Below are 12,686 nucleotides of genomic sequence, written 5' to 3' on the forward strand. Positions count from 1 at the left end.
AAAGAATAAAACATAATATTCCAGAGGTGTTCTATTGGATTTAGGTCATACGAGCATGGGGGCGAGCCAATGGTGGATATTGTCATCCACCAGGGGGATGCCTCCCCAGACCATCACTGACCTATCACTAAACCGGTCATGCTGAATGATGTTACAGGCAGCATAACATTCTCCATGGGTTCTCCAGACCCTTTAATGAATCTGCTGTCCGCAATGAAAAGCACCCGATTCTAGTCATGGACCTGCCAATTCTGGTATTCTATGGCAAATGCTGCACAGTGCTGAGCAGTGAGAACAGAGTCTAATCTCCGTCTCTGTTTAATTCTTTGTACTTTGATCACACCAGTAAGTTCCTGGAGGTCATTTTGTGGGGCTCTTGTAGTGCTCCTCCTGTCCCACCTTGCACAAAGGAGTAGACACCGGCCCTGCTGATAGATTAAAGGCCTTCTACGGCCCTGTTCTGCTTGCCTAGAGTAATTGCCTTTCTTCTGGGATCTCCTCCATGCTTTTGTGACTGTGCTGGGAGAACCAGCAAACATTTTGACAAATTGTTGTGAAAATTGGAGGAGTGGGAGTACCTGTGCAACCTCTGTAGGGACCACCTATTGTTTCATGGTACCAGTAGTGACAATGATCCTAGGCAAATGCAAAACTAGTGAAAAAAAAACTGTCAGAAAAGATGAGGAAGAGAAACATTTTAGTAAAACCATACCATTTTTGCCCCCCTAGTGCACCTGTTATTAGTTTTATTAACAATGAAACAGATGAAACTCATTAACAACCCCCTCTGCTACTTTACCACAGTCTTCTTGGTAATTCATGTTTGGCCAATACTGACTTACCGTTGCCATTAATTACAGATTGCTGATGCACATGATTTCTTGTTATGTCATCAATGTTATTATCCGTACAGATGTATCCCTACAACCAGATGCAGATGTCTGCCTCTCCCTAAGCTTGGTTTCTTCCTGGTAAAAGGGGGTTTTTCCTCTCCATTGTCACCAAGTGTTTAGGGAGCATAGGGGATCAGCTGGATGTTTTTACCTTGCAATATAAAGTGCCTTGAGAGGACTGTTGTTGTGATTTAGCGCTATATAAATAGAACTAAATTGAAAACTCGTGTACAGCCAGAAATGTTTCACATAGTTCTATGAAACAGACCGTCATGGGTACGGAAATCTCTACTCTGTCTACAGTTTCCCAACACGTGTTTTTCCATGACTGCAGCTGTCAATCAAAGCTTTCAGTCATGATGTTACTAATACTTAGAAACAAACCCTAAACAAAGATGAATCCTGTGAACTCAGAGCAATAAAACCTATTTAAATCCTATCTAACTGTGTGTTTCTGAGTTCACGTGTGATCTCATAAGAAGTTTTACATGCACCTCTGTTGGGTAATGTCTACAAAACCTCAGGGATGGATTGGATGGGTAAAAATGGGAATCGACTGACATCACTTATCTACCCATGCTACAAACAAAGTGTTTGTAATTAGTATTTTTTTAATGTTTGGTGATAAACAGAAGTTAAAGCAAACAATAACCTTGGTTCTTTGAAAAGCATTTAAAATGTTTACAAATGAAGAATCTGTGTACCTGCCGATGGTGCAATATGGAGAGCTGGGCAATTAAAAAAAGTCTTTCTGCATGAAATAGTTTATATAAAACTTTGTCAGAGTTTCGTGAGATACTTGAGTCCCAACTGACCGACAGTGGAGCCCTACTGCTAGTTGGCCAAAGGGGAAATAAGTAAAAATGAAAAGCTAGGGACCAACTGAGCAAAACCTCAATAAAGGAGACTAAGAAAAAGAAAGAGAGAGAGAGAAGTAGCTTAAAGAAGAGAGATGTAGAAGTAGAAATTCTTTCTTGAGCTCATACTTCATTTTCTTCCCTCATCTCTCTTCCTCCTTGTCTCTTTTCTCGTTTGTCTCTGAGGCTCCCTCTCTCTCTCTCCCCTTTCTATCACTTCAAAGCGAGGCTGGAATTACAAGCTGGAACAGACGGCCTCACAGCTCATTCATAATGAATGAAGACCCGCTTTAATGACTCTGTCCACTCTGAGACACCCCTTGCCGCCCTGCTCCACCTCCTTGCCCAGACTCGGGCCTCTGAATGTGGGCTAATGATGTCACCTTTGGCTCCCAGGAGGCTACAGATAAGCCCCATTCCTCTGTTTGCTGTTATTATACATACGATAAATGCCTTCATCCTGCTGATAGATAATTAGGATGGGATGTCATTGTCTGTGTGCTCCTGCAGGTCATAAACAAAGGACCCAGAGAGAGCCAAAAAAAAGCAAAGGGGTGACTGGCTGTGGTAGACAGAGAGGATAACAGAAGTAGGAATCTGTCAGTTGCTGCTGTGTTCACCAGATTGACAGGTGAAGCCATAAAAAAAGAAAAATAACACAGAAACAGGTCGAGAGAGCAAATCTATCACTTTAATGACTGGCTGCAGCCTTCTCTGTTCTTTAGAGGACGATCGGCACAGTGACCTGCCTGCTGTTGGCGTTAGCTGCCAGTGACTGATGAGCCATCGGGATGAATAGTGCTGACAGGGATCTAAGTGCTAATTTCGCCCCAGCAGACAACAGTGCAGTATGGTGCTGAATGTGGCACTCAATCTGCAGCAGTTTTAGGGACCCATGGAAAAAAGGCTTGGTGGCTGGTCAGCGGGGAATGTTGTGCTGCCTCATAAGTTGGACCAGATTCTGCACAAAATACAGTATACAGTCTACAATACAGCACAGGAGCTTGGAAAAGTAACCATTGACTGCATAAGAAGGGAATGTAGGGGGAAAAAAGCAAATAACAGAAAAAACAGATGATACCTCAAAGAAAGTTTTGACTTTTGATGATACTCCAAAAGCCAAAGGGTGATATCTTTCTGTTGATTCCCATAGGAAAGTGTATTCTCTGTATATAACTCACTGTGGACACCATAATCGATTAGCTGTTTTTATGTATCCTTTTCCTGGTCTGCATAGAAACTGCTTAGTGAAAGCATGCAGGGTCGGTGTCTTATGTTTATTCTTGGATGATGAAGTATATATCACTATGTGTAACACTAGTGTACTTGATGCTAACCAATACTAACACAGCGCTGAACATCGAGTCACTCACCTGGAGAGAGGCATCTTGGCGATTTGTATGTTTTGTCTTGTCTTACCTCTCTCCTCTCTTGCTTGTCTTTTGCTGTTATATACTGCAATATAAAAATATTCCTATCAGAACCCACTGAATGGATATATAATCAAAACAACAAGAAACGATCATTCCACAGACTTCCACTGGGTGACAAGGGCAACGTAATAATTTCGACACACTGTCAAGCAAGTCTGCTGTGAAACATCTTCTACGTTTTGGTTAAATACTTTCGACAGTTCACATTGAGCCTTGTTTGAATTCAGGAATGTGACTATAATTTAATGAAATGATCAGCACTTCTGTACAGTTATCTGGCTTCATCGTGCAGCTCGAGCGAAAGCTGAATATTTTTATAGCTTTGGATGATTAATCTCAATTTGCATGTCTCAGCAGTGCTGTGAACAGGCACCCATAATGACTTCATTTGGGTCCCGCCGTGGCCCAGGTGCTGTTAAATGGGATTACACAGCTGCTTATTTCAGAGGTCTCGGTGAAGAGGCTCAGTCTGTGAAAGAGGCCACATCAGAGGAGCGCTAATTGAGTGATTGGTCTCCTTAAGAGGGTCTCCATCATGAAAGACACCATGTCACTGAGAGACCCATCAACACTGATGGAGAAGAGCCTTTCATGCATTTCATTTTGTTTCATACTCATTCTCCCTTGTCATGTGATGGTAGAAATTCCATTTGAGGCCATTATGTGAATGCTGGTTTGTTGTCCAGATCCACAAACAAGGGCTTAGGTCCTCTGTGCTTTTGTCTTGATTTGTTTTGGTGTCCTTTAGCACTAAACATCACAGACATTTGTTTCCCTTTCAAGGCAGAGCTGAGAGTAAGGAGCTTAAAGTTTTCAGGATGGATTGCAAACTACACAACAGATGGTAAGGTGGTTTCACTTAAATCAAATATCATTTATGTCAGTCCTTAGTCAAACACTTTCTGTAAACTAAGTTTTTATCTAACCCCCTGCACGTCCGTGTTTCATGCAACTCATTTGCACGGGATAAGCAAAATCTGTGTTATATTCTGATTAGACCTCGCATTACTGAATAGAATGCAATATAATACATGCTGCCAAACATGTAATTTATTAATTCATACATTTAGTCATGACATCTGATAGATTTGAGCTTATTTTTTCATGAATGAGTCGCCATGCAAATTTTCTCCCAAACACTGTTCTGAATCTATCCAGTCCATCCATTTTTTAATGTTATCTACCATATCCAGGTCATGGCACTATGAGCGACCTTCTCCAGCTATTGGGATACTGAGGCACTCCCACTCCAGCCAACAGACATAATCTCTCCAGCATGTCCTGGGTCTACCTGAGGGCTCTCTCTAAGTAGAACAAGCTGATATCTGCCACTTGTTTCTGCAATATCATTCTTTTGTGACCATAGGTGAGGGCAGGCACGTAGATTGCCTGATAAAACAAGAGCTTTATCAAATAATCACTATAGTATGTCTGTCTGATTTCTCTTTCTAGGTTAAAATGTAAATAATGATGACATGTTTTGGAGTATGGGATAGCAGCTGCATTGTTGTGGGCTATCCAGTCCCTGTGCAAACATGGTGAGTTTGGTTTGCATTGCTACATTTAAATCACACTTATTCCCCATTATACTCAAGTAATGTTGCCATTTGTCACAAATTCTGGTCATTACGTTTATGGTTAGGATGTCCATGTGCAGCCAAGGGGTGAAGCATAGTGAGTCTGGAGGTCTCGGGATCGCTGCTTCTTGCAGAGGTTGTTGTCCTCTTGGCTTCATCGAGTGATAGCCTCTAGGTCATGCAGGCAGTGAGGATGAGAATTAATGCGTTGGAAGAGGTGGCTGGGGAGAGGGAAGCAAGTCTAAGCATTTCTGCTTAGTCTTCTGCCTCTGTGACTTGGACCTCAATAAGCAGCAGAGGATCGGTGGATGGATGGATGGATGGACAGCAAATATAAATGGTAGTACATTTTAAAAAAGAAACCCAATGCAAGTTTGATTTAATGTAAAATGACAACACAAGGCTAATAGATCCAGGTCATATCTCAAAATCAAACATGCAACTACCTTTTCAGAAAATGCCACTCATTTCCATGGCTCTGTGGTCCTAGTGCATGCTGGGAGAAACCCAACACGAGGGGTGATCATTAAAATTAAAGCTCTGTGATATTAAAGATGACTTCAACCAGGATTAACAAATCAATTGCTTTTTAAGAACTTAATTAAAAGAATTAGATAAGAAATAACAGGATTATGTGATTAGTTTCGTTAAGCCACGTTTGAAGAATAAGGCCCAATCTCATTTTAGTTGTGACAAAGATTACGACTTCTTGGTTTCTGCTTACATACTTAGAAATCTTTCTATTTGATCCTGATGTCATTTTGCATTTACTAATTTAGAAAACAAAAAGCCACAAAGACAGCTTTGTTTGATGCTTATTCACTTTATTTTTTCTTTTTCTTAACCATAAAAAGTGTTTTTTTATCATCCAAACTCATTAAAAAGTCAATATTTGATATGTTGGTCATGTCTGATCAAAGGATGAAGCACCACCACTGAATAACTATAAATAACTCTGCTCTTTTATCACCAGAACCCCCAGCTGTTTGAAATACATACCACAAGTTTAAAAGGCATATTAACTCCATAAAGCTTTGAACCAGAAATTTAAAACTGAGGATCTCCAACTACACATCCACAGAAAAGAGCCTCGCGAGATCAATCTCATGGCAAAACAAATCAACAGCCATGTAAGCAGTGACACACAGCTGCACAACAAACCCAAACAATCAGTCTCTATTTTGGTTTGTGGGTGCAGCCGACTCCGAGATTGATTCTGAACAACATCTGAGATGGTTACGTCCGACCTTTCCTCTCCGCTTCCTGGCTGATGATAAACGCGGTCGTCAGGTAGGCCCCTCTGACCCTCCAAGAGCCCATATCCTTTTGAACACAGATCCTGATTACCCTTGAGAACACACGCATAGCCTCGCACACACATATATCCACACAGGCCTTTGGGGAAATGAGAGTGAGAGCAAGCTCACTCTGTCTTGTCCTCGGGTCCAGGGAAGGTGGGCGCTTTCCCCACTGTGGCTGGTCAGGGGCAAAAAAATGTCTGTGTGTGCTTTTGTGTAGGTGAAGCTCTATGTCATGTCTCTCATGTGACTTTGAAATAAAGCTCTTTTTATCTCCAGGGAAATAGATAGTGGTTATATACGGCTGATAACCTCTATAAGATGTTTGAAATACCTCATATTATTTGCTGTATTTTTTGTACAACTGACAAAGACAGGTTCATTGACAGAAGGACAGAGATGACAGTATTTATTGTATATATATTATTTATATATATTATAATGATTAGAAAATTGATGGTTTTAATATCCACAAGTTTACCAGGAACTGGTGTTGGGTTTTATTTTAGCCACATGCTAAACAGAACTTGAGTCAATTCATGTGAAGTTTCATTCATCTTGGCTTCATTGTTGTTCTGTCCATTTTGAGTGTTACAAACAGGCAAATAATTTGTCAAATGTGGTGGACATAAACCAAAATCTAACCCTAAACCCAGACAGCTGAATTGTGTGATTTAAAAATAATTCATTATCTTAACAAACACTTCTTTAAAAACGGAATTAATTTAAGTTGAAACTGATTTTACACATAACTGAGATAGAGATAATGTTCGCAAGCAAATTAAGGTTGGCTGAGGTTTGCTAGCTGCTTTGTTGTGTATCAAGTTATTAGTCCACATTAGCAGATAAGCTAACATTAGCCAAAAGAAAACCAGTTTCATTTAAGACATCTGAAAAACAACAGTCAACATTAGCAAGAAATTTGATCCACAAATGGGTTGTTTGGTTTGAAAAACCACATCTAAACTTTTCTTAAATTATGATTATTTAAGAAAGCTCATCTCAAAAAATGAAAATTTAGAATGGAAATGCTGCCTGGTCAGTGGCTAGTTTGACACATTACTTCACTAGCTAAAATACTACAAAATACTAAGTTGGCTATAAAGTCAGATGTTCATCAGTAAATGATGTTATGCAGCGGTGGTACAGTGGGTTGTCTACCAATCGGTGGTTCAATCCCCGACTCCTCCAGTCTGCATTTTGAAGTACCTTTGGCATGATACTGAATACTGGGCTGCATCCATCAGTGTGAAAATTTTAGAAAAAACACTGAAGGACTATTGTGAGTACTCAGCTTGGATAAAAAGTTCATATATAAGCACCAGTCTATTTAGCCTTTCTATAGTAACACCAAACATAAGGGTGGTAAACTAGCTAGCTGTACCTTAGCTAAACAGAGCCAAGAGCTCTTTCAAAACAAATGGTAAAGATCATAATGTTTAGCTCTCTAAAGTCGAACTCCTCATAGCTAGTAACCCTAATCTTATATTTTGGAAAACTCAAACATAGTTTATTGTGGAATTAATTATAGGTTTTAATGTATGTCAGATATTATGATTAGTTTCTTTGTCCACAGGTTGCCAAAATATAACAAACAGGTATTCTGATTGCGTAGGGTTAGAGTAAGGGCCTCACTGACGACAACTTAGATGTAGTTGAAAGAAGCCTTTGGAAAAAAAATGGAATCAGATCTTCCAGAGCATTTTGGAGAAATAACAGGAGTGACACATTTCCTGTGAAAGTTCAAGCACAATGCCAGTCACAAAGAAGCAACTTATTCTCAGTGATGCATTGTTAAAAATGCACGCATGCATGCATATACATAAAAGCAGCCCCTGCACAGAATCATATAGGTCCTCTGAATAATATCCTATTGATGGGTGACCGTGTGCGTCTTGTGGAGATGTAAAGGCGAGCAGGTATTTAACCCCAAGGTGGTAAATGTTGGTATTATGTCAAGCGGAAGTTAAGAGAAGAAAAAGGTGCCTGTTGAATAATTGAAAGCACGGAGGGACATTTCAAGAACAAAAGAGTCCCTTTAGATAAATGCCACCTCGACCTGCTTCCCTCAGAGGATGTTTATCAGCCAGCATAACCACAATGGCCCTGAGTGCACAAAAGCACAACAGATACACACAAACTATTGAGCACAGAAATATACATACAGCTGCTAACCATAGATGAAAGCTACTTCAGTAATGGATGGAAATGGTAGCTGGCTTGTATACTCCTCCTGGCGTTTAAGGAAAAAGAGAGTTAATTCATCCAAGAACGTTACAGGACATGAACCACAGCTCATGTTCTGTAACGCTGCAAAGCATTAGAGACCTACAAAATAAGCCTTGTGAGCTTTAGCTTGAATTACCATTTTTATTAAAGGCAGTGTTGTCACATTAACATCCAAATTGGTTTATGGTGGCGAAGTGTGAGTCACTTAATTATGGCACAAAAAAGGGGCTACCACTCCTAATTTGTTTTTTGTTTTTGTCAACCCAAACCTCAGAAAAAATCTTTTCCTGAACCTAACCAAGTAATTATTTTAGGTATTATTTTTTACAGAAAAATCAGAAAAATAAGAAATCAGAAGGTCTAAAATGTCCAAGTGGGATGAAAGCTGTTTTATGACATCCGGTATTTTGATTTGAGGCACTGATTGTTTTTCCTTTTTCCTTGTGAGTGGAGTAGCATTCATAACCCTTAGTTTTCCACTCTGTGCTCACTTATTTTCCTCTGAAACTTTGCTCATTTAACAGGTACCTTTGAATCATCTGGATGTATAATGGACTTCCCTTTCCCCCCATGGCAAGCTGGCTCATAATAACCACAAATCAGAAAGTAATTCACTTAAAATGGTCTTCGACCCAAATACTGCACAAATCTGGTAATATTTCAAATTGCTTAACAAAACTAATCTCTGTCTGGCAGGACCTAAAATATTTCGTTGACCCAAGCTAACTGATGAGGCTGTTTTTTTTCTTTTAAATTAATTAATTTATTATATAAAGACTGGGGAAGTGGAACCAGTGGGACAATGGAAGATGGCTCCAGGCATGAGGGTGTGCAGAATTCCAACATGATCAGTAATACCAAGCATCTCATCAAAATGAGCTGAAATGTTTCCAGACACTTACATGTTCCTGCATAATCAATCCTTTTATGTCTTAGAGGATAACTCTTGTTTATTTCAACCCAGCATCTTTCCCATTATAGTCTCTATTGTGTCTGTATGCATCATCATTACTTTGTCTCCATTGTCTGGAATCATGGAGACACAAAGCTTTTGCTGGAATAACAACATATTGTTTTGGACAAATTTACTGCCACAAAGAAGCAAATAAAACAACATGTGAGACAGAATATGAAAAAAATAAATAAATCACAGTAATTTTAGTCACTACATGGCTTCATGTCTGATAGCTGGAGTCCAGACTGCATCATCCACTCAGGACCAACAGGACAGAGCAGTTCAATTGAATAATCTGTCGGCACGTCGTCTTACCTGAGGTGTGGTTGTATTTTTATTTTTCAGAAACTAGCCCCTGACTGAACAGCTCGAGTCCAACTTGTAAAAACTCAGAAGGTTTTCTTTTTTGCTGACAGTGTGACGTGCTGCTCTGATTGATTACCACAAAACATATTTTCCCTGCAGCCTGATGTATTTCATTAAAAGAAATTACCTCAGATGTTAGTGGAGGCAATATTATTTTTACGCCTTCACAAAAAAACTCAGCAGGAAGTCGTCGCCGGCTTTCGACAGCTACGCCTCATGACAATTCCGACTCAGGCTTGTCCTGAGAAAATAAAATGGGAAGCTGTTTGCATGGTAATTCTGATTTCTCTCGCTTTTGCAAAAAAACAAAACTGTTTGAGATGAAAGCTCGAGACAGAGTAAGACAGACATTTTATTCTGTCCGGATATGTGATAGCTTGGGTCGCTGAAACACTCATGTGCTGTGCACAGCAGGAGGGCAGGATGGAGGGTAAACAGAGACTTGCTTCTCATTTTCTCCTCTTCTTTTATCTTTCTTTATCCAACCCCCCTTTACCCACCTTGGCTAATCTTCACAGGCCGTGGTGGTGGAGAGGAGATGGTGCAGAGGGGTTTAGCGAAGGGCCCTGTGGCCAAAGAGCACCCCCTCCGTAGTCTGCAGTGCATCGCCTTCCTTGAAGGATGGATCCGCCACTCGCTTCCTGGCTGCTCCCAAACTACGTCCCCTCACAAGCTTCCTGTGTATAATTGTCCCCAGCTGTAACACAGGGGATAAATAGGGCCGTGGGGACAACAGATTTGTAATTTTGGGGTGAGAGTGAAAAGGAGGAAAATTGGTAGCAGGCCACAGAAATTAGCATTCTTTTGGCCTTAGAGGGCATTAAACATTAAATAGCTGCAAAGTCCCCTAAGTATTGGGGTCTTGAGAGTGAGGGTGCTGGAGTGGAGAGATGAGAGAGGATGGTGGTGGCGGCAGTGGTGGAGGGGGAGCCGGAGATCAGAGCTTCAGAAGGGTTTTTGTTTGGGCCGCAGATGGCTGGTTTCACCACACTTGGTACCTCCTGGAGTGTATAGCCCAGGAGATAGTGTAACTATTTATTATTGATGCTTGTTTAGAAGGCTGTGCTGCGCTTCGTTGCCTTTGCTTATCAGTTTTCATGTGTCTTCCAGTGAAAGGCTTCCTCACAATGTTAAAAAAAGAAGAAATATAACAATATCGGCAGACAAGGATCTCCCACGGTCTGCTGTCCGCATTCACGGCTCTTCCTACTTTGAGCTTTTCAATTCATGGCTTCTGAGCTTCATGACTTCAAGAATTGTTACGCAGATGTTCTGTAACAGCTTTATTGAAACATAACAGTTGCATGTTGTTCGTACAGTATTTGCATGTTGCTCTGTGAAAATGGCCATCTGCTGAGCTGAGACAGTGTTCGTCTCGCTGGCTGCATCACTGATGCACTTTATTTATTTTTATTTTCTCATTGAAGCCTTAACCCTAACACCCTCCAGGTCATGGGCAACCCATCTAAAGTTCAGGTTTTGTTTTAGTCACCTGAAACTAGAAGATGAAGACTTGCAATGTTCCTTTTGGTTTTACTGTTTTTCCATTTGTTTCTCGCAAACAGGCAGAAATTCAGTAAAAATTATACTATTTGAATCTAAGCCGTTCTCCTAACTTAGACCTGCTGACCCATCTAGGGTTAGGACTGTCCACCCCTTTTTGTTAATAGAATTTCTGGCTGTTTGGAAAACCCAAGCTCTTAACATCCATCAGGTCACCGATGGATCACCTGCCGCTGGGGATAATATCATTTTATCCACATGCTAAACAAATCTGAGAAGCTGAAGTTATCTTTCAAAGCAGCCCTCTTATTTTGGCCTTGCAGTTCTTCTGTTCACATAAAAAAAATCACATAAAAAATGATCCGTTAATTAATCAAGTAAAATGCAGCTGAATTTATTTTTTTAAATAATTCATTATTAAGGATAAATGTGGCTGGTATAAACTGAATGCACACTGATCAAGTAAGTTTCATTTGACCATAAATGTAACATTTTATACTGGATGTGTGTAACAAAAAATTTGCATGTAAACAAATTACCTAAAGTCGGCATGTGGACATAAATATTTTTTGAGTGTAACATTTCATTTTGGACATGCAAAACTGGTAACATTTAAAATGTGATCTCATTTGAAATTTAATATCTTTTATTTTTAATGAGTGGCACAATAAGCACGAGGCTAAAACTAAACCTGCCCCTAATCCCAGAAGAGACCAGGCTGACATCTGGCAGATGGTGAGAGTCAGTAAAGGTGAGAAAGTTGGATCCTCACAGACTTCTCATTTCAGTCTTGAAGAATAAAGGGACGGGATTCTTAAATGCATTCCTCCCACCTTATCACACTCTCTATAATGCATTCATTAAATCATCATTAAATTAAACACTTGACCCCAGTTCATCAAACTGTTTGTCTTTAACAAAGTCATCAAGGTGCTGCAGAGACGTCTGCTGACGATGATTATGGGTTAGTGAGGTATGCGGAGCCTTAAAGCAGAGTTGTCAGTATTATGAAGCTGGTTCTCTCTGAACTTGGTAAGGTATGTCAAACACAAACCCCGGTTCAGACCAGGCAACGCTCAGAGCTTTTAACCAGCTGTTAATCCTGCTTTATTACTGATTCTTTCATTGAGTGTCCTGATTCCCAAGTGCCCCTTGGTACAATGGGGCACTTGTGCTGCAATATGCTGCAATATGTATATAATGAAACTTACCAGGACTCTGATTTCATTCTCATCTGTGTAAATAAAACGCTTTCATTGGTTTTTGGTTTTGCATCCATTCATTCTTGCAGATATGGCAGAAAGAAGCTGTACATTGAAGTTCGAGCAGTATAAACTGTATGCATCTCATTGCCACTTACATTTGCATGGATTCAGTTGGTGAGGCAGAAAATCTATGAGTGTTTTAATGGTTGGTCCTAATCTGCTGCCCAGTCTGTTTTACTGGGCTGGAATTGCAGCTAACAGAGCCCTAACAGAGCCCAGACCATAAGCATGTGAAGCTTATGGTCTGGGCTCTAGCTGGGCTCTAGCTTTAGTTTCACATGGTTATGAAAATGACATTAGGATAAAATAA

The sequence above is a fragment of the Oreochromis niloticus genome, linkage group LG16, assembly GCF_001858045.2.
Source record: "Oreochromis niloticus isolate F11D_XX linkage group LG16, O_niloticus_UMD_NMBU, whole genome shotgun sequence".
Lineage (NCBI taxonomy): Eukaryota > Metazoa > Chordata > Actinopteri > Cichliformes > Cichlidae > Oreochromis > Oreochromis niloticus.